The sequence below is a fragment of the Pogona vitticeps genome, chromosome 9 (genome assembly GCF_051106095.1).
Source record: "Pogona vitticeps strain Pit_001003342236 chromosome 9, PviZW2.1, whole genome shotgun sequence".
Lineage (NCBI taxonomy): Eukaryota > Metazoa > Chordata > Lepidosauria > Squamata > Agamidae > Pogona > Pogona vitticeps.
In genome coordinates this window covers 16,136,693-16,158,337 of record NC_135791.1, presented here as the reverse complement: position 1 = coordinate 16,158,337, position 21,645 = coordinate 16,136,693, and the positions used below count along the sequence as shown (strand labels likewise).

Genomic DNA, 21,645 nt, shown 5'->3' with positions numbered 1-21,645 from the left:
TGAGAGAGTTTCTTTAGGCAAGTGTTTGGAACGAACAGAAGGCTTGGAATGAGAAGCTGATGTCGATTGCTTTCAAGGCGGTAATGTCGAGGCCGAGCCAGTTTATGGGGTCGATGTTTCTTAGATAGAGGTGGTTGATCCGTACACGGTTGGGCCATCTGAGAATATTGCTGGATTGAAAGCGGCATCAAGAAAGGAAAGAAATTCTCCATGCCGAACTGTTGCAAGTTCGGAAAAAATGTGAAGGGAAAAAACTGTCCCGGTTGAAGCAGATTAGGTTGTGTCGATGGAGGTAAACTAGTCTGTGTCGAAACTTGCTTTCTTTTTTCTTTTCTCTTTAGTGGGGAAGGAGGAGGGGCGTTCGTCTCCGATGGCTCGCTCTCAGATGTCTGCACCGAGATAGGACTTGAATGGGCCATGACCGGATTGGATTGACACTCAGTCCTTAGATGGCCTGTGGAGAGGGGAGGGATACCGCGTGCAACCGGAGCCTGAGATGATGGGATATGCAGCTCATCCCCTTCGAAATTTGAATCTCCTCTGGAAGACTCTTCAAGATGGAGGTCTGTCCCTTGGAAAATCAGTGCAAGCTAGTTTAACTTTTTAAAGGTTTTTTAACATCCATCTTTTCTTTCCTTCTCTTAGATGCATGCACAGATGCTGACCTGGATTTGGAGGACGTTTTAGACTTGGTAGACCCCTCCTTGGAATGAGGGGAAGGGGTCAATTGACCGGGAGCAGCCGTTGAAGGGGGCTGGGACTCGGCCGATCCTTCTCCCGACTGGGCAGGCATTGGTGCAGAAGTTGCTGGGTGCATAGCCACCTTCCAGAGGTGTGAGCGCAGTCTCTGGAGCCTGTGTTTCAGTGCAGGCTTAGTAAAGCTTTTGCAGGCTGCACAATTCTGAACCTGGTGTCATTCACCCAGACAAAAAAGGCACTTACCGTGGCCGTTAGATGATGGAACTTTGCTGTTACAGCTCACACACCTCTTAAAAAGGGCTGAAGAGGCCATAAATGGCGGGAAAGGAGGAAAAAACGGTTGGAGAGTCCCAGGGAAGGGGAGGGGGGCATCCAAAAGCGAAGAAGCAATAAAATGAAAAAACTCACGGGGGATCACAATTACAAATGGAAGACTTAAATCAAGCGTAATTGAAAAGGGAAAAACAGCAATAAAGGTTACAAATACTCAATGAGTCGCTCTATCTTTCCAAAGAACCTTACAGCACAGCGGAAAAAAGGAACTGAGGGAGTGCTGGGTGGGAGGAGCACATACCTCATGGGGGAATCATGCCACAAAAATTGTTACTTTTAGCTCTAGAATATTCCGAGGACGTCAGCGCAGGCACAGACATATGTGTGCATTCACAGAAGCCGTGAAGAAGCTTAGTTACACAGATCAACGGAGTGACTTGGTAAAAAGCAAGTTCTTATATTTCTATTTATGTGGCAAATTACCCACAGTAACTATAAATCACCACCTGCCAAGCAATCTGCCACTCTGATGCAGTTGTGGATGATGGACCTTCAAGCTACTCAGTGTCTGAGAATTCATAGTACCAAAGTTGTAAATTGTTCAATTCACATTCCAAAATAAAATGGGGAAGCCCATGTTTTCCTCCAAATTCAATTAATAGTTTCCCAGATGCCAGTGAGGCTCTCCCTTTCTTTAGTCCCTCACTACCAGGCAGGTTAAGGGGGAGAAAGAGAAACAGATGTCAAGGAAGGAGGCAGAGGAAGAGAGAAGCTGAATTATTTTTTTCTGTTGGAGGTTGAAGCAGAATTTCTATAACTATCACACTTGCATTACAGATTATTAATTCCAGCAGCCTGCAAAGTTGGTCATCATTATTCTTATCCAAATACTGCAGATGAATAACAGCAACATGCAGAGAAAACAAAGCTGAAGCCAATTATAACTGTTTAGGTATGTGGAAAGGGTCTTTCTGTGGCTAGTGTTAATCTACTGGGATTCAGAAATCTTTACCTGATTGTAAATAACATGGCAATATAGATTCAAATGTACATTCTGCCCAGTCCTGGTGTATAGCAGTCATAAGTATATCATAGAATCATAGAAAAGTGAAATTCAAAGGGGCCTACAAGGCCATCAGGTCCAACTCCCTTACTCAATGCAGGAATACAATCAAAGCATATCTGCCAGGAGATTCTCTAAGTTTTTCTTGAATACCGCCAGTGTTGAAATACTCACCAACTCCTGAGGTAACTGGTTCCACTGTCGTACCATTCTAACAGTTAGGTAGTTTTTGTAATATTCACTCTGCAAGATGACCTTTTGAGGAAGGCCGACAAGGATAAAACATCCTTGCTGGCTCCCCTCGATCTATCAGCAGCCTTTGATACTGTTGACCACTGTATCCTCCTGGGAAGGCTCTCGGGATTGGGGATCGGCAGTCAGGCCTTGGCCTGGCTCCAGTCCTTCCTGGAGGACCGCCCTCAGAGAGTACAGCTTGGGGAGATGTCGTCTGTGTCGCGAACACGGGTTCGAAAACACACGTGTAAGCTTGGACAGAGAGCAATCAGGAGTTTGCACATGCTAAAATGGGCTGAAGAGTCCAAATTCAGCTAGCCATGATACAACACTCCTTCTCGCAGGTCTGCCCACATAAGAACACCCTGGTACTCTCAGATATTATTATGAAAAGGTCAAGTGGGCTTTGTAGTCCTTAGACTTAACTTGCACCACTGACAGGACTCTAAGTAAGCTAGGCCGAGGTAGCACTCTCAGATGACCCTATGACAAGTGTACTGTTCAGGAAACCAAATGAGTTTTATAATCTTTATTTTATTAAAGAAAAAGCATGTTACTAAGCCAAATTAAACCAAAACAAATAAACTAGCATTGTGCTGTTTAGTTACAAAGATGTAGTGAGGCAAAGAAAACATGAAAAATATAAAAGAGTTCAAAAACCTCATTAAAAACACAAAAAAACATTAAATCGAATAAAAACAGTTCTAGTCTAGGAAATCATTAGTAAAAACAAAATAATCCATGTAGGTTATAAAAAGGCTATAGTCCTCAGTGATCCTATAGAATAAAAACCCCTAAACAAAAGTAAAAATCCATTATATGTCCCATAGTCCTTAGAAAAGAAAAATCCAGTGAATATACCATAGTCCTTACAAAATTACAAGAGCATAGTCCATATGGAGTATTCCAAGTAAAGAAGTCCATAAAGAATATTCCATAGAACAGTCCATAGAAAATAGTCCATGCACAGTCCTTAGGAAAAATCCCATAAGTCCAAAAGTAATCCAGCAAAGCATAGGAACCAGTCCATGTAGGTAGGCCACCAGTCCCAAAAGGCTGAAGAGTAGGTCACGAATGACTGAAAGGTCGGTCTTGGAAAGACAATCTCTATAGGCTAAAAGTTCCTTTTTCAAGAGTAACTGGCAAGGGCTTAATGCACCTTCCCACGAGGTCATCCAATCAGAGTTCGTTACTAGGCAAACAGTCCTGTTGCACCACATGACTTCTTTCTCATACACAGCAGATGTTATTTGGGTTACGGTGGTTTCTCAAAGAGTCACAACAATTCCCATCTATCTAATCACACAGAGTCCTTTCTCAGGCTTTCAGAATAACATTCTCTCGCTCGCCTGGAAAACACTTGTCAGCATAGCAAAGATACTTTATACAAAGAAACAAGATGGAACCTCTCTGGCTTATTTCTTAATTACAAAACCCATATGCCTTAAAAGATTTTAACTCATAAACCCATCTCATCACAGTCTGCTCTGTGAACTCTCATTTGTGGAGTCCCGCAAGGATCAATAATCTCCCGAATGCTATTTAATATCTATATGAGGCCGCTGGGGGAGGTCATCAGGAGTTTTGGAGCTTCTTGTCACCAATATGCGGATGACACTCAGCTCTATATCTCCTTCCACCCTTCTGTAGTGGATGTTGTCCTGTCCTGAGTGCTGTCTGGATGCTGTGCTGGGATGGATGAGGGAAAAGACTGAGGCTGAACCTGGACAAGACAGATATCCTGCAGGTGGGGCCTCCTAGTCTTTGTGGTCTGGGTGCCTTCCTTTCCTTCAGGGGAGCCACCCTTTCCATTAAGGATGTGGTGCGCAGTCTGGGCATATTTTGGACCCAGCACTATCAATGAAATCCCATGTAGTGTTTGTGGTCCGATCTGCCTCCTTCCACCTAAAGTGGATTGCCCAGTTGCATCCCTACCTTGACACCAGGTCTCTCACCACTCTGGTCTATGCATTGGTAGTATTGAGATTAGACTACTGCAATGGCCTCTATGTGGGGCTGCCCTTGGGACTGCTACAGAGATTACAACAGGTCCACAACACGGCGGCCATACTACTGAGTAGGGTTAGAAAATACCAACATATCTCCCCCGCCTTGGCCACCTTACACTGGTTACCTGTTCGCTTCCATTCTAGCTTCAAGGTATTAACCTATAAGGCCCTAAATGGTTTTGGGTCTCGATATCTAGCCGAGCACCTCCTTCCTGTTAGGTCTGCCAGTCCAGTAAGATTATCACAAGCAGGGCGGCTGAGAATTCTGACCCCAAGAGAGGCCCAGAAAACAACCACCAGAAATTGGGCTTTCTTGGTGGTAGCTCTCCCTTCTGGAGTACTCTCCCATGTGAAGTTTGTCTGCCCCCCTCACTAGGCACTTCTAAAAAACTACTAAAAAACTGGTTATTTAGACAGGCCTTTCCAGATCAAATAGCATCCGGATACAATAGTGATTCTGATAATGTAACATCTAATTTACTGCTATGCTTTCATGCTATTTATTGTATTTTATTATGTCTCCTATTATATTTTATGGTATAGTGGTGCCCCACTTGACGATTACCTCGTTAGATGAGGAATTGCTTAACAATGAATATTTTGTGATCGCTATAGCAATCGCAAAACAATGTTTTAATAGGAAAAAATAGTTTGACGATCAGTTCCCTGCTTCGGGACTGATTTTTTCGCTTTACGACAATCAAAATAGTTGATTGTCGGGTTTCAAAATGGCCACTCGCTGTGTAAAATGGTTCCCCACTGTGTTTAGGAAGGCTTTTTCACTTTACAGGCACCGGGAAATGCCCGCCCTATGGAGGATCTTCATTGGATACTGAGGTATTTTGCCCATTGGAACGCATTGAACCGGTTTTCAATGCATTTCAATGGTGTTTTTTTTTAAACTTTCGCTTGATGACGATTTTGTTCTACAGCGATTTTGCTGGAATGGATTATCCTCGTCAAGAGAGGCACCACTGTATTTTGTTTTGCACTTTTAGAATTTATTGATGTAGTTTTGTGCTCCTATTGTTCTTTCTGCTTTGTTGTAAACTGCCCAGAGTGACCTTGGCTGCCAGATGGGCAGTACAGAAATCAAATACAGTGGTGCCTCATTTAACAAGTGCACCGTATAGCGATGTTTCCGTATAGCGATCCCTTTTTCGGGATCGCTATACGGAAACATACCCGATCTTCGCAATGGGGAAAACCCGCATTGCGAAGATCGGGTATTGCGGCGGCCATTTTGGAGCTTAGCGAAGGCGTGAAAATGGCTGCCGGCACCTGGAATCCTCGCTGAATGGGTAAGTAAGCAAGGTATTGGAACGCATTAAACGAAGTTTAATGCGTTCCAATACCTTTCCCCTACCCGTTTAGCGATGATTCCGTATAGCGAGGGTTAATCCGGAACGGATTAACCTCGCTATACGGGGCACCACTGTAAATGATTAAAAAAAACATTGCCACAATGCAGCACTGAAGTTCAATTGTCCATCCACTCTGTCCTCATACATGGAATAAGCAGCAGGTTATTCTTTGTTCCAAGCAGCAAAATAAACTAGTCCTCTGCACTATCAGGTGAAGAGGCTCCAACTTTTTGAGGAGCACTAATGGACAGTCAATGCATAATATAACTCCTTGACAACTATGCCACCAAACATGTATAGAACCTGCACCCCAACAGCATTTGAAGAGGTGCAAGTTAGTTGGGTTAGATTATTCATGAGGGTTTAACGGGCTTGATGTGATAAGAGGCAGCAGTTTTTCACAGCACTACAGGGCCTATTCAAAACTGTTCCATAATGTGAGCATCAATTATCTTGGATTGTTCAAATACGGTTCAATGCTGAGAGGAGTAACATACAGGCAGATGTCATTTAGGACCTTTCAGAACCAAGCATGTAAACATGCTTAGGAAGCTTTCAGCTCTCAGGGGCCCATCTGCCTAGCCAAACCATGATTTCACAAGTCATTTGTAGTCCTGTCTAAACATTTGCATACCATAGAGGATGGGGGGGGGGAGATAAAAACATCTGCAATCACTGGAATGATGTTTAATTATGGGTACTCCCAGCTGGCTTCTTCACCCATAAACAGGTCATTAAAAAGTGAGTTCTTATTTGAAGGATTGTTCTCTAAACAAAACATCTGCAAGGCATGTATTCTTTGCATCTGTCTCCCAAGAAATTCATTACTGCTCTTCCCTGCCCACTTTGTCATTCAAACTTGAATCATAGAATAGTGAAGTTGGAAAGGGGCCTATAAGTCAATCAAGTCTAACCCCCTGTAACTATGCAATTGTCTTCTTTTTCCGAGGTGCAGTACTTTGCACTTATCCCTGTTGAGTTTCATTCTGTTTCTTCCGGCCCAGAGCTCCATCCTATCAGATATTTTTGAATTTTCTGTTGTACACGATATTAGCTGTTCCACCCAATTTTGTGTCATCCACAAGTCTGACAAATATTCCCTCATCCAAGTCATTAATACAAATATTGAAGAGCACCGGGCCCAGGACTGAGCGTTGGGGTACCCCACTTGTGACCTCCTACCAGTTAGAGGAGGACCCATTAATTATCACCCTCTGAGTACAATTCATTCATTCATTCATTCATTCATTCATTCATTCATTCATTTATTTATTTATTTATTTATTTATTTATTTATTTATTTATTTATTTATTCAATCAATCAATCAATCAATCAATCAATCAATTAATTAATTAATATGCCGCCCATTCTACCCAGAGGTCTCTGGGTGGCTTACAATAATTAAAATTCAATACAATAAAATGATTAAAATACAATTAAAATACAATTAAAATTGCCATCATCAGGACCCACAGCTGATGTTATTTCAATTAAAAGCCTTCTGGAACAGGAAGGTTTTGACCTGGCACCGAAATGTCATCGACGTCGGCGCCAGACGAATTTCAGTTGGGAGGGCGTTCCATAGTCTGGGGGCAGCTGCCGAAAAGGCCCTTTGTCTACAAGCCCTCCCTCTTATCTCCTTAAGGGACGGCGCTTTCAAAAGGGCCCCCTGGCTAGATCTTAGCTGCCGGGTAGGTTCATATGGAAGGAGGCGGTCCTTCAGGTATCCAGGGCCCAAGCCGTTTAGGGCTTTATATGTCAAAACAAGCACTTTGAACTGGGCCCGGGCAGCAACTGGTTTATTTATTAAATAAATAAATAAATATTATAAAAGCCACTGTACAGAATTTTGTACCAGGTGTAATTTCACTTGAGGAATAGGATATGAGAAAAGACATACAAATTTTATCAGATTTGCCTGGATGATGTACCAAAAGTGTGGGAATCTTTATAAAATGTGCACTGCAGCAGGACATGTTCCAGAGTTTCCAGCATACCAGATTTGCAAGGGCAAAGGTCTTGATTGTAAGGGATATGTGAGTATCTTCTGTCCAGAACACCTGAAGGCAGAGCATCAAAACGGGCTAGGGTGAAAGTTTTCCAGTGTCTTTGAAATTCCAAGTTGTAAACTTTAACATTTAACATACTAACTGAGACCTGTAGAGTCTGAGATGTAACTCTTGGGGGTTTTGCAATTTCTCTGAACATTGCACAGTCTGATCTTGGGGTGAGCTGTAAAGATAATCTGTTGGGATGAAGATCATGTTATGATTTCCAGCCACTGAGTAATATGGGACCCATGCTCTATTGAGTTGAATAGCTGTATCCCAGATTCCTAACGGTCTAGTTGGGCTTCATAAGTCTCAAATGTAACGAAGCCAAAGGGGTGTCTATCACTGTGCCTCAGGACAGCAGCATCATTTTCCACATAGAAAGGACCCCAAAGGATACATGCAGTGCCATGTTTGAACTTCTTGCTAACCGCTTTGCTTGATGCTTTCTGCAGAGGTGCAGCCCTGATACCCTCAGTGAAGTTGAAAAGGCCATTGAAATACTGTAGTCAGCTGAGAAGGTCAAGTTGTCAGCATATAGCCAGTTCTTTGACAGGAGTGTGAGGAGGATATAATAGCAAGGAGAAAAGGGTGCAATTAAAGATGGGCACAAATCACCAGTACAGCAGTTCATGCCATTTGGGCCATCAGCCCAACAGATGCTCTGTGGTTCCAAGATGGTCCCCACTTGGAGGCAGTACCCCAGCTACCCTTCCCCACCTCCTCTGGATACTGCCTCTGAGTGGTTGGTAGCTGGAGGCGGCTGGGCTCAAAACTCCATAGGAATTGCAAAACGCCTGTTTGGCCAACAGCCGAACCAGCATGAATGGTCAAACTGGCAGTTTGTGCCCATCTCTAGGTGGAGAAGATACTCTTAAGCTACACAGTGTAGTGTAGAACAGTGGTCCCCAACCTTTTTGGGACCGCAGACTGGTTGGGGGGAGTGAGCTCCATGTGTGTGGGGTATCCCTGTGTGAGCGTGGTGGGTGTGTCATGCTCATGTGGTGGGTGTGTCACACTCACACGGTGGGTGTTTCATGCTTGCGTGCATGTGGTGGGCGGAGATCCATATCCGTGGCCCAGTTCCAGCAAGTCCACGGACCGGCACAGGGTTTCGGACGGGGGGTTGACGACCCCTGGTGTAGAGGACAAAGTGATGGGCCAAGGCTTGAATCATTGATCAAATCCCCACTTGGCCATTGAAAGCCACATTACAGTTGTGATGAGCCAGTTGGCACGTAACACACCGGGCATGTATCTGGAGAGTGTCAGGCATTTGAAACACCCACTTTTACACTGGCTTTGATCATCAGAGTTATTTTGGTGCACTGACTCCACTTGCTTATGGTTACTTCTCCCTCTTGTGGTGTTTCAGGGGTCTGTGGAGACTGGAAGAACCACCTCACCGTGGCACAGAGCAAACACTTTGACCACGTTTATCAGGAGAAAATGCAGGTTGTGGGTGTGACTTTCCCATGGGATTGAAGATTCCCAGATAATTCCTTCTGCTGTTAGTTTTAGGCAAATATTTTACCTGGGAATATACCTGTGGAATATGTCCATCTTCAAAGTCACAAATCAAAAGTATGGGAAGAAGAGGCTCGTGTAGGCTTCACACCCTGCATCTTCTACATGTCAGGATCTTTATATTAAATGCAATCAGTCCTGCCAAGCATTGCTTTCCTCTTCAAATTAGTTGAAATTGAAGGACCAATGCCATGATGTAATTAGAATTATAAGAATGAATTAGATGTATTAATTGCATAATAGAACATGTGTAACCAATCCAATTGTGTCTAGTGTCAGCCAGGTGCTTAGAGGTTTAACAGCCAGATATGAAAAAAATGTCTCTGTTGGCATGAAGCTTGTCTGTTAAGATATTCCTTTTCAGTTAAGATCATTTGCTACTGGGTTTTCTGCTTGTTACTATGTTACTAAGGAAGATGTTAAGAAACTGTTTATGAAAATGTTATAAGAAGTCTTTCAAAAACAAACCAAATCCATACCAAGTCAAATGCTCTAGTATTGTTAGTTTATTGCCAACATATTTGTAAATAAACATTATGAAAGTTCACTATGAATGACTGAGTGATTTTTCTTTTATCTGATGGCACACATAAATATATATCAAGGGAGAATACTGTATTATTTATAACTTGTGTAGTTTTTAATACTCATGCTTGATTCACTATGTACAAACTCTCAAAAACCTTTACAGCTTGAAATTTAGCCCTTCCTTACTGCCTCTCCCTCCCACCCCCCACCATAATTTTGGCTAATGTCAGAGCTTGAAACCAATATCCTTTTCCAAACTGACTCTCTTTTTTATGTTTGCAAGAAATGCTTCTTTTTGCTGCCTCTCAGTATGCAGCTGCCCATACAGAGTAAGGGATTCAGAGATTCTGTTAGATATCAACACAGATTGCTAGCTACAGCTTAAACATATATATATTGAATAAATAAAATATATAGCAGGTGGAAAGTATTGCAGTGTTTTAGGTACAAATATTGTTTGGAGTTAATTACATTTATGTCTCCTGGGAGAAAAGCCAACCTGTGTGGTCTTGGGTCAGCTGCATAGTCCCAGGGCACCCTTAGAAGTGGTCACCCACTTCTGAGTATTCTCTACCTGGAAAACCTTGGAAAAGGTCACCATAAGTCAACTTGACAGCACACAATTGTGAGGATGAGACTGAGGAAACATCAGAGAGTGTGCTGTCCCCTCAAAGGGCTAGCATAGGTATGCAGACACGGGAGATAGCAGAGACAGGAGCACCATCAGAGGAGAAAGAAGGTCGCGCGCCAGAAGCAGTGAGGGCTCGAGACCGAAGATTCTGTGAGGAAAAAAAGTCAGTTAAGGCAGTTAGTTGGGACCGGGGCAAGGGAGAGGAGAACCGCAAAAGGGAAAGGGTGGATGTGTTCCTGACCACTGAGGAAGGAACATCATCCAAAGAGACGGAGAAAATCACAGTGTTCAGAGAGGCAGCGACGGATAGAGCTAACCCTTGGCCGATAGTGTTAAAGTGGAGTCAGAGAGCCCGACTTCGAGTAAACTAAGACCCATCATTCCTGGCCTCAGTCCAGAAGAATGGACGGTGCTGGTTTATCCCAGGAATCAAGGTCCTGCCCGGTTGGTACATCATGTAGCCCCGATGATAGAGAAAGAAGTGTTGAGAGAGGGAGAGTGGGCCCGTCACCCATGTTGCGGGACCTTGTGTGCAGTCCGCAACAACTTCCCGAGGCAACCAACGGAGGAAGAGGAAAAAACAAAAATCTATTATTGAAGGACTTAAACGGAAAAAAAAATCATTGTTGTGGTTTTTGGAGAGTTCTCCTCCCCAGTTATCTATACAAAGTTCAATTGTTCATAACAAAGAAGATTTAAACAGTTCTGTTAATAAAAATTCTTTATTTAATAATTCTGAATCCTCATTTGTATCACCTGAGAGAGAAATGTCCAAAGGTAACCGAGAACCCACTCACAATACATAATAAATGAAACAAACTGAAACAAAATGAGGCAAAAAGAGATGAAACACAATGAAAACTGCAGATTGGTAGCTTCATTAGCAAAACTATAGATTGAAAAGTTAACCTATCCTTTGAACTGTTGAAAATGTAATCCATCACAGGCAGAGAAAATGTTGAACGTGTTAAACCAATAGCATGTTTATTCTTGACCTTATGTTTAAAAAGGGTCTGGAGTTAAAATGGCATTTAATACTTTGGTTTGTCATTATTCTCAAGTGGCGCACCACAGCATTGTAGCCTCATTCAGAAGTTCTGCTCTAGAAGTTTAAGTTCCTTTCTGCCTCTTGTCACTTTCCAGATAGGTGAGAAATCCTTTCAGAATATCTCTTAAAGTGTGGGAAAATAAAATTTAAAAATGATTTTAAACAGCTAGGACATTTTACTCATTACCTCAGAAGAGCCAATGAAATTACCACTCACTTTACTTCAATCACATACTCTGTTGTGCCATAATGACTGAAATAAATGGGTTATTTATAACTCATTATTCAATGCCTATTCTTAAAATCACTCCCTCTTTTTCATTGCTTCAGATAGGAGCATTTCTTAGCCCTAGAAGGAGATGCATTCTCTGTTCCATGTGGTTTCCCCCATCCAAGTAGTGGCCAGGCCTGACCTTGTTTAAAGTATGAAATGGGTTTGTTAAGCACAATGCAGTGGTTTTTGGTTGACAAGCAAAGTTCACTTCCATTTTGAAGGACTGTGATGAAATGCGCTTTTGACACTGTCATTTTAATAAAACAATATTGATTCTATTCAGGCTGAGTGGTGCTGAGTTCAATACCTTTGGGCTAATTATTTTGAGTGTGTTAGAGGGAACTAAGTGAAGAGGCAACTATGCACATATAGGGGCAATAAACATTTGATGGATGCAAAACAGGAAGCTAGGACCTAAGTGAAAATTACTCTACAACACACATTTATTCCTGTCCTTTTTTAAAGGAACCATTATCTAAATAGTACTGCAGTGAGTCCTGGACCCTTTGTGCATGGCAGGAGAGGAAGCTGAACATGTTCCATATGCGTTGCCTCCAATGCTATTTTAGTATCACCTGGCAGGACAAAGTTCCAAATAGAGTAGTCCTAGAACGAGCTGGAATTTTTAGCATGTATACATTACTGAAACAGTGACATCTACATTGGCTTGGGCATGTCGTGAGAATGGCTGATGGTCAGATTCCAAAGGATCTCCTGTACGGAGAATTAGTGCAGGGAAATCACCCCAGAGGGAGACCATAGCTGCAATACAAGGACATCTGCAAGTGGGATCTGAAGGCCTTAGGAATGGACCTCAACAGATGGGAAACCCTGGCATCCGAACGTTCAGCCTGGAGGCAGGCATTGCATCACAGCCTCTCCCAATTTGAAGAGACCCTTATCCAGCAGGCCGAGGTGAAGAGGAAGTCACAAAAGCAGGAAAAGCAGGGAGCTGGACAGGGGGCAGATTGGATTTGTCTTAAGTGTGGAAGGGATTGTCACTCTCGAATTGGCCTCCTCAGCCACACTAGATGCTGTTCCAAGTCCTCCATACATAACCTAGTCTCTCGAGACTGAAGGATGCCTGTGATGGACAGGTTAGAAACCACTCCTGTCCATCACAATGGAACCCTGACTCAGGAGCCAATGGCTGTACAGAAGAGGCAGACCTAAGGATATTTAAGAAAATGGATGACAGTTAGAGAAAGGATTTGAGAGTTAGAGAAAGGAGTTAGGGTCTGTGTTAAAGTTAGAGTTAGAGAGGACTTCAGTAAGGGATGAAGTAGGGACCTCAGTTAGAGAGAAGCAGTTTAAGTAGTTAGGATCAGCCTGGTGTTAAAGAAGAAGAGAGAGATAGAGAATAAGATGTGAAATGAATAAACATGTGGATTAACATGATTCTATCTAAGCAAATATAAATGTTATAAAAGCACAGTTGATTGCATGAATAAAATAAGACCATCCATGATTTACATTACATGATTTACTTGTGAACACTTTAATAAACATTGTTTAATTGAATCACACTGATTGAAGAGTCATATTTGATGTAGTGAGGAGTGAATCGTCTGGTGGCTGCGGTAAGGGTTGAAAACAAATGTCAGTCCCAAAAGTGAACCTGGGTTGTGTGGAGAAACAAACAGGGGAACTAGGTTCATGACATAAAGTGGTGAGCAGCGAGTGGGATTCAAAGGACATCCAGTGAGCCAAAATAAAGAGAGATTTCTTAGAAAGAAATTCGAATGAAATCCAGTGAGCCATAATAAAGTGAGATTTATTAGGTTGGCCACGAATGAAAAAGAAATTCTCTGAGTCTAAGAGACCTGGTTGTCAATAGTTCAGGAGTGGGAAACCCTAAGGCTTAAGGTGAATAGCTTGATAGGGACTCCTGAAAGTGTGGAAAAACAAAGGCAGGAAAAGGACTCTGAGGAGATTTCTATACTGTGGTTAAAAGTTTACCTCAAGCTGAGAGTGTGAGGACCAAGAGGGCTAGCTTGAGATCCCAAAGCTCTGAGAAAGGGAGCACTGAGGGGAACCTAAAAGTGGAAGCCAAGGTCTAATTAAAAGGAACAGCTGAGGTGGATTTGGAAAAGGCTTACTGGAAAAGAAAAATATTGCTTGGAAAATCTGGGTGTCTGTAGACCAAGAGATTCAAAGCAACAGACACAAGGAACGGCTGAAGCTGAAGCCCAAAGATACAACATAGCAATCTTAAGCTGCCAAAAGAAAGCTACATAGTTTAAATCTAACACAGGAAAAAAAGAGGTCATTTTAAATTGGGGCTAGTACAGTGGTGCCTCACATAACGATGTTAATTGGTTCCAAACAAAACATCGTTATGTGAAAACATCGTTATGTGAAGCACCATTTCCCATAGGAATGCATTGGAAACCGGTTAATCCGTTCCAATAGGAATGGATTATCCGGTTTTTTCCCTCCCCCCGTGGCTTGGATCTGACCCACGGCGGCTAACTCAGCCATGGCTTGACTCCCTAGAGTCCGGCCATGGCTGGGGTAGCCGCCGTGGCTCGGATCCAAGCCGCGGGGGGAGGGTGGTGGGATTGGAATGCCTTTCAGGCATCCCGGGCTTGGATCCCACCCGCCGCCGGTTAGGGTAACCGGCGGCGGGTGGGATCCAAACCCGGGATGCCTGAAAGGCATCCCAATCCCACCACCCTCTCAGCCTGCCCCCACAGCTTGGATCCAAGCCATGGGGGGTCGCTGGGAGCGGACACCCCCCCACCCTGCAGCCGCCGCTTGAAGCCTCCCTGCGCTGCTTTCCCCAGCCATTCTCGGATGTCCAGGCGTCCGAGAACGGCTCGGGTAGGCGGCCCGGGCAGGCTTCAAGCGGCGGCTGCAGGGTGGGGGGGGTGTCCGGAAGGTTTCCAGGCTTTCACCTGGAAACCTTCCGGATACCTCCCCCCTCTGTCCCCGCTGCTGGTAGCCTGCCCGGGCCGCCTACCCCAGCCGTTCTCGGACGTCCAGGCGTCCGAGAACAGCTCGGGTAGGCAGCCTGGGCAGGCTTCAAGCGGCGGCTGCAGGGTGGGGGGGTGTCCGGAAGGTTTCCAGGCTTTCACCTGGAAACCTTCCGGATACCCCCCCCTCTGTCCCCGCTGCTGGTAGCCTGCCCGGGCCGCCTACCCCAGCCGTTCTCGGACGTCCAGGCGTCCGAGAACAGCTCGGGTAGGCAGCCTGGGCAGGCTTCAAGCGGCGGCTGCAGGGTGGGGGGGTGTCCGGAAGGTTTCCAGGCTTTCACCTGGAAACCTTCCGGATACCCCCCCCTCTGTCCCCGCTGCTGGTAGCCTGCCCGGGCCGCCTACCCCAGCCGTTCTCGGACGTCCAGGCGTCCGAGAACAGCTCGGGTAGGCAGCCTGGGCAGGCTACCAGCTGGGGCTGGCTGACGCTTCGGAGCAGCCGCGGGGAGAGGCCTCCCCGCGGCCCCTCCGAAGCGCCGGCAGGCGCTTCGGAGCAGCCGCGGGAGAGGTCTCCCCGCAGCCGCTCTGAATCGCCCGCCCGGAGAATGCCTGCAGGCTGGCCGGCGATTCAGAGCGGCTGCGGGGAGACCTCTCCCGCGGCTGCTACGAAGCGCCGGCCAGCCAGCCGGCATTCTCAGGGCAGGCGCTTCGGAGCAGCCGCGGGAGAGGTCTCCCCGCAGCCGCTCCAAAGCGCCCGCCCGGAGAATGCCTGCAGGCTGGCCGGAGATTCAGAGCGGCTGCGGGGAGACCTCTCCCGCGGCTGCTCCAAAGCGCCGGCCAGCCAGCCGGCATTCTCAGGGCAGGCGCTTCGGAGCGGCCGCGGGAGAGGTCTCCCCGCAGCCGCTCTGAATCGCCCGCCCGGAGAATGCCTGCAGGCTGGCCGGCGATTCAGAGCGGCTGCGGGGAGACCTCTCCCGCGGCTGCTACGAAGCGCCGGCCAGCCAGCCGGCATTCTCAGGGCAGGCGCTTCGGAGCAGCCGCGGGAGAGGTCTCCCCGCAGCCGCTCCAAAGCGCCCGCCCGGAGAATGCCTGCAGGCTGGCCGGAGATTCAGAGCGGCTGCAGGGAGACCTCTCCCGCGGCTGCTCCAAAGCGCCGGCCAGCCAGCCGGCATTCTCAGGGCAGGCGCTTTGGAGCGGCCGCGGGAGAGGTCTCCCCGCGGCCGCTCCGAAGCGCCCGCCGGGGGCCTATGGGGGAAACATCGCTATGCGAGTTTCCTCCATAGACTGCCTCGCTATACGAGGCAGTAGTTTCCCCCGGAAACCCCCTCGCTATGCGAATTCATCGTTAAACGAAGCATTCGCTAAGCGAGGCACCACTGTATATTGGAATTGGTGAGAAAGCAGCTGTTACATACAGCACTGATGGTACCTGTCTGTCATGGGTTTGGAGGGAAAGTTCCATCCTATGGGAAGTGGAAGGCGGGACATCAGGGGGAGGAGCTGTACTGTATATATATTTGGAGATTGTGTGGAGAGTGAGGAGTTGGAGTCTGTGTGTCAGACTGAGTACAACTGTGTGTCAGTTAGTACATACCCGATAGGTTCAGGTCTCTATCTGGGTAGCCAGGACTGATAGGTTCAGGGTCTGTGCTGTACTTTAAAGTGTTCTGTGTGAACCAAACTGTTGTATGTATATGGTTGGGACTTTGCCACGTTACTTTATCCTATTTACCTGATCTTTTTATTTACCCTGTTTGTTATTTAAATAAACCTTGTTCTTTTGTTTGTTAAAAATCCATCCCTGGTCTGTGTGACTTCTTATAGGGAATGGTTGGTGGCAGCTTAATTAAAGTGTGGTATACTCCAGTAGGTCTGGGGTTGTTACATTGATTGGTGTGCAGCGTGTGGGATATGACTGGTCCAGTTGTCCAGTGGTCCAGCAAAGCCTTGGCAAGTGTGCCCAGAGCAAGGGGGGTCTAGTCAGGGAAAATCTGAGAGCGCGTAGGTAATCTTCTAGGCTTACCTCACGGGGAGGTACGCTAGTGGAAGAACGTGCCAACTCAGATTGGGGACTAGATTAGGGAGCTCTGAGGCAACCCGTTTTGGCGGGAAAGAGCTGAGGCAAAGCTGTGTGAAGTAACAGTGATCTAGCCTGTCTGCTCAGAGGCCTAGCAGAGGGGGTGGATTCTGCCTGGCAACAGTTGCAAGTTAGTGCTGAAGGAACAGCAGCAATCTATAGAAGGCTGTTTCTGAGGCAAAAGGAAAAAAGTCGTCGCTTTATTTTGAGGCTTGACTTTTGAAGGCAGCCTGTTCTGGGGGGGGGATTATGCCCTTGACTCGAAGCCAAATGGCAGAAATGGGTGAAGTAAGAGACCCACAGGTAGACCAAGGTTGTGAGGAGGAATTTGGCTCAGTGCAGGATGAGAGCACGGGAGAACAGAACCCAGAACTCAGAAAAATGCTCCTAGCCCAACAGCATGAACTGAGGGTGAGGGAAATGGAGGAAAGATTAGAGAGAGAAAGAATGGGGGAAAGGGAGAGGCAAAGACAATTTGAGTTAGAGAAAATGGCGTTTGAGCTGAAGAAGCTGGAGATAATGAATAGAAATAGTAATAACAATAATAATGAGGGGAACCCAGGGAATGGGGAAGGCAGCCTGTCTAAAACTGACCTGAAGAAATTCCCTGTGTACCACAAGGGAGATTGCCCTGAGGTGTTCTTTTCCCTCGTGGAAAGAGCGTTTGTGGACTTCTCAGTAAGGGAAACTGAGAAGATGACCATTATGCGATCTTTAATCAGTGGCAGCCTGGCAGAAGTCTATGCAGAGATGCCAGTGGAACTGTTGAAAGACTTCGCTGAGTTTAAAAAACTGGTGTTTGCCAGACATGGGATAAATGCTGAACAGCTGAGGCAAAGATTCAGGACACTCACCAAAAAACCAGAGCAGACTTTTACCCAAGTGGGGGCCCAACTGGTGAGGTTGCTAGAGAAATGGCTGTCTCAGGAGGGGACAGAGACCTTCCAGCAGCTCAAAGACCTGATAGCGCTGGAACAGTTTTATTCAGTCCTGCATGGGGAACTGAAGTTCCAGGTGAGGGAGAGGAAACTGAAATCTGTGACGGAAGCGGCAGAGATCGCAGATTTTATTTACCAAATAAGAAAGCCCTTAGGTGCTGAGGGGAAATCTGTAGGTAAACCCAAAGAAACCTACAGCAAGTACTCTCAGGGACCAGGGAAAAACCAGCAAGGGGGAGGGGCCTGTGACAAACCCAGACCTACTGGGATCTGCCACACGTTAACTAAGCTGCCACCAACCATTCCCTATAAGAAGTCACACAGACCAGGGATGGATTTTTAAACAAATAAAAGAACAAGGTTTATTTAAATACAACACACAGGGAAAATAAAATAATCAGGTGAATAAGATAAAGTAACGTGGCTTATTCTCATTCATACATGCATACAGTTTGGTTCACACAGAACCCTTAACTTGAAGCACAGACCCTGAACCTATCAGTTCTGGCTACCCAACAGACACCTGAACCTATCAGGTTGGTACTCTGACACACAGTAGTACCCTGTCTGACACACAGACTCCCACACCAGCTTCTTCTTCCCAGCTGCTGCTTCGTCACATCCCAGCGTCTCCCCTTCTCCACACACGCATCACATATATATACAGTACAGCCCCTCCTCCTGATGTCCCGCCTTCCACTCCCCATAGGATGGAACTTTCCCTCCAAACCCATGACAGACAGGTAACATCAGTGCTGTATGTAACACCTCCCCTCTTTATAAGTTGTTTTGTAGGGGGAAAGCTAAGGTGCTTTTTCCCAAAAAACAACCTGGATAAAACACACAACAACAGTTATACATACCATATCATACTTACTTATACTTACATTCTAAGTTAACCATAGCAATTAGCCATTTAAACATTTACCATATACATTACATCAATTTACCTTTATTCATACAAACCAAATTCAAAAAAACCAGGTACATTTAACCTTTTGTCATCAATATATATACATAGTCCATGTTTCTTTCGCCGTCTTCATTCTTCAGGTCTTCTTGACAAGGCGTCAGCAACACAGTTCACTGACCCTCTGACCACCTTCACTTCAAAGTCATAGTCCTGTAGGTTTAAAGCCCACCTCATAAGTTTGCTATTGTGGGTTTTCATTGTCTTTAACCATTGCAATGGTGAATGGTCAGTACACAGAACAAAATGTCTTCCCCAGATGTAAGGCTTGGCCTTCTGGATCGCGTAGACTATGGCCAAACACTCCTTCTCCACGGTTGCCAAATGTCTCTCACCTTTTTGAAGTTTCCTACTCAGGTAGGACACTGGATACTGGTCACCATTCTCATCCTCCTGGCACAGAACTGCTCCTACCCCGCTGTTAGACGCATCGGTGTAGACGATGAACTCCCGGTCGAAGTCTGGAGCACGCAGCACTGGATAGTTGATTAGCGCCTCCTTCAACCTCTGGAACGCCGCCTCACAGTCGCTGGTCCACGGGATGCGGTCATCATCCTTCTTCCTCGTCAGATCGGTCAGCGGAGCCGCAATCTCGCTAAACCTCGGGATGAACTTTCTGTAGTAGCCCACCAACCCAAGAAATGATTTGACTTTTTTCTTGGTGTTGGGGCTAGGCCAATCACGAACTGCTTCTATTTTGGTCTCCAGGGGTTTTATCACTCCTCCCCCTACCATGTGACCCAAGTATTTTCTTTCTGGGATACCCAGCTGCAGTTTGCTCTCTCTGCAGGGCCCAGGCCACAGCACTTCCTCCCCTGGGTCAAAGTGCCTCTCCCTGCCTTCCTGGTCATCCCAATCTTTCTTTCTGACCTTTTGAGCTTGCAGGGTCTCCGCTGCTAGCTCTAGGTTTCTCTTTAGGTCATTCATCAAGGTGTCTATGTATGTCACAACGTCTTGTGGGTCATCCTGGGTGATCTGCTCCCAATTTTGTTTGATCAAATCAAGGGGCCCTTTCACCCTTCTCCCAAATAAAAGTTCAAATGGACTGAACCCGGTACTGGCTTGTGGCACCGATCGATAAGCAAACAAAAGGGATTGCAGCTTCTGGTCCCAATTGTTTGGATTCTCTGCCAAGTAAGCCCTAATCATGCGCATTAGAGTCCCATTGAACTTCTCAGTTAACCCATTACTTTCAGGATGATAGGCAGTAGTTTCCTTGTGCTTAATTCCACAGATTTGCCATAAGCGTTTCATGAGCTTTGATGTGAACGATGCGCCCAAATCTGTGATTATTTCTGAGGCAAATCCCATCCTGGACATATACCCCACCAAGGCATCTGCCACTGTGTTAGTTTCAATATTAGTCAAGGGTATGGCTTCAGGGTACCTCGTGGCATGGTCCACAATGGTGAGAATGAACCTGTTCCCCCTCTTTGTGGCCTTGGGCAAAGGTCCCACAATATCCACCCCTATGCATTTGAACGGAGTGTCAATCACAGGCAAAGGGCACAACTTTGCTTTGGTCCTGTCGCGGTTATTCCCCTGCCTTTGACACACATCACATTGTTTACAGAACTCCTTGATCTGCTTCCCTATGTCAGGCCAGTAAAAATTCTGTGTGATTCTCTGCTGTGTTTTGTTCACCCCTAAGTGTGCAGCAAACATGTCAGAGTGCCCCCTTTGTAAGATCATGGGGCGATACTTTTCAGGTACCACCAGCTGACTTCTGATCCCATCTCCCCCTTTTGAGATATTCCTCAGGGTCTCTCTATATAAAACCCCCTTTTTCTCCAGAAATCTCACTGGGGTTTCAGGTGTTAGCTGGGCGTCAGTCACCTGTTCAAAACACTTTTGGAGAGTGGTGTCTACCTTTTGCTCTTGTCCAAATCTGCTGTCTGTGGTTAAGGTTTCCACCACAGCTTCTGAACTCCCCTCTGCTTCCGTCTCTGGCTCATCATTACCCCCCTGAACTGTCCCCGTGGTGGCTTGTGAGCGTGTAATCACTAGCACCCGTTTCACATGTTCAGCCAGGTCATTTCCCACGAGCACGGCTGCTGGCAGAGTCGATGAAATTGCTAGCCGCCAAACTCCCCTCCAGCCTTGAAAGTTGACAGGTACCTCCGCGATTGGCAGAGAGATCACCTGCCCTTCAATCCCTGCCACCTTCATGCTCTCATTTGGGATTACATATTCCCTAGGAATAATATCTGGATGGCACAGGGTTACCTGGGAACAAGTGTCCCGCAGCCCCCGATACTGACGGTCAAGTATTCCTACGTCCACCCCTGTTGTCTCAAACAACTGAGAATCTGTTCTCACCAGCAGGCAGCGCCTGACTTCTACAAGAGGACCATTTTCCTCAGCCTGATCAGCAGAGGTAGCTGTTCCAGACTGAGTAGCCATGGCAACAGGCTCCCTCAGTGACAATGAGCCTTGCTCTTTCTGGACACAGAACACAGCTTTTGGCTTGGTCCCACTCGAATCCTGAGGCACCATTCCTTTTAGCTGCTTTAATTTCTCACACTCTGAGATTAGATGACCCTTTCCCTGACAGAAATAACATTTTCTGGTGTATTTTGATTCTTTCTCCTCTTGTTTTGGTTTTCCCTCCAAAATCTGAGGTCTTGGTTTCATGTCTGAGGGCTTCCCTTCACCATGGGCCCCTCCCACTTGCTGGTTTCTCCCTGGTCCCTGAGAGTACTTAGGGTCCCATGTTTCCCTCATGTTTTCTTCAGAATAATTCAGGTTTTGAAGTTGTGCCTTAACCTGTGTGCCTTCTTTTGGTTTCAGAATAGTTTGTGGCTTTATCTTTCTTTCACACTCATAAACCATATCCACTGCCACTTTGGATTGTAAATCTTTTCCCTCAGAAAACTCATCTATGCCGTATGCATCCTTAAAAACTTGCCTTAATAGAGTAAACCCAGACCTCTGTTTCTCTTTCAGTTGTTCAATATGTCTATTTTCCATTTGCTTAAATATATTGTCAATATTTTTCATCTCTTCCATATACCTATCCCAGTCATCATCCCTCTTGGATTTT

The 21,645-nt window shown here is 45.9% G+C and overlaps 1 long non-coding RNA gene across 1 annotated transcript; it reads left to right on the top strand.

The window, feature by feature from the left end:
• The first annotated feature begins 1,670 nt into the window (after positions 1 to 1,670).
• LOC144584312 (uncharacterized) lies at positions 1,671 to 13,814 on the top strand. Its single transcript, XR_013538475.1, has 2 exons — positions 1,671 to 1,924; positions 9,070 to 13,814. It is a non-coding gene; the product is annotated as an uncharacterized LOC144584312 (long non-coding RNA).
• The last annotated feature ends 7,831 nt before the right edge of the window (positions 13,815 to 21,645 follow it).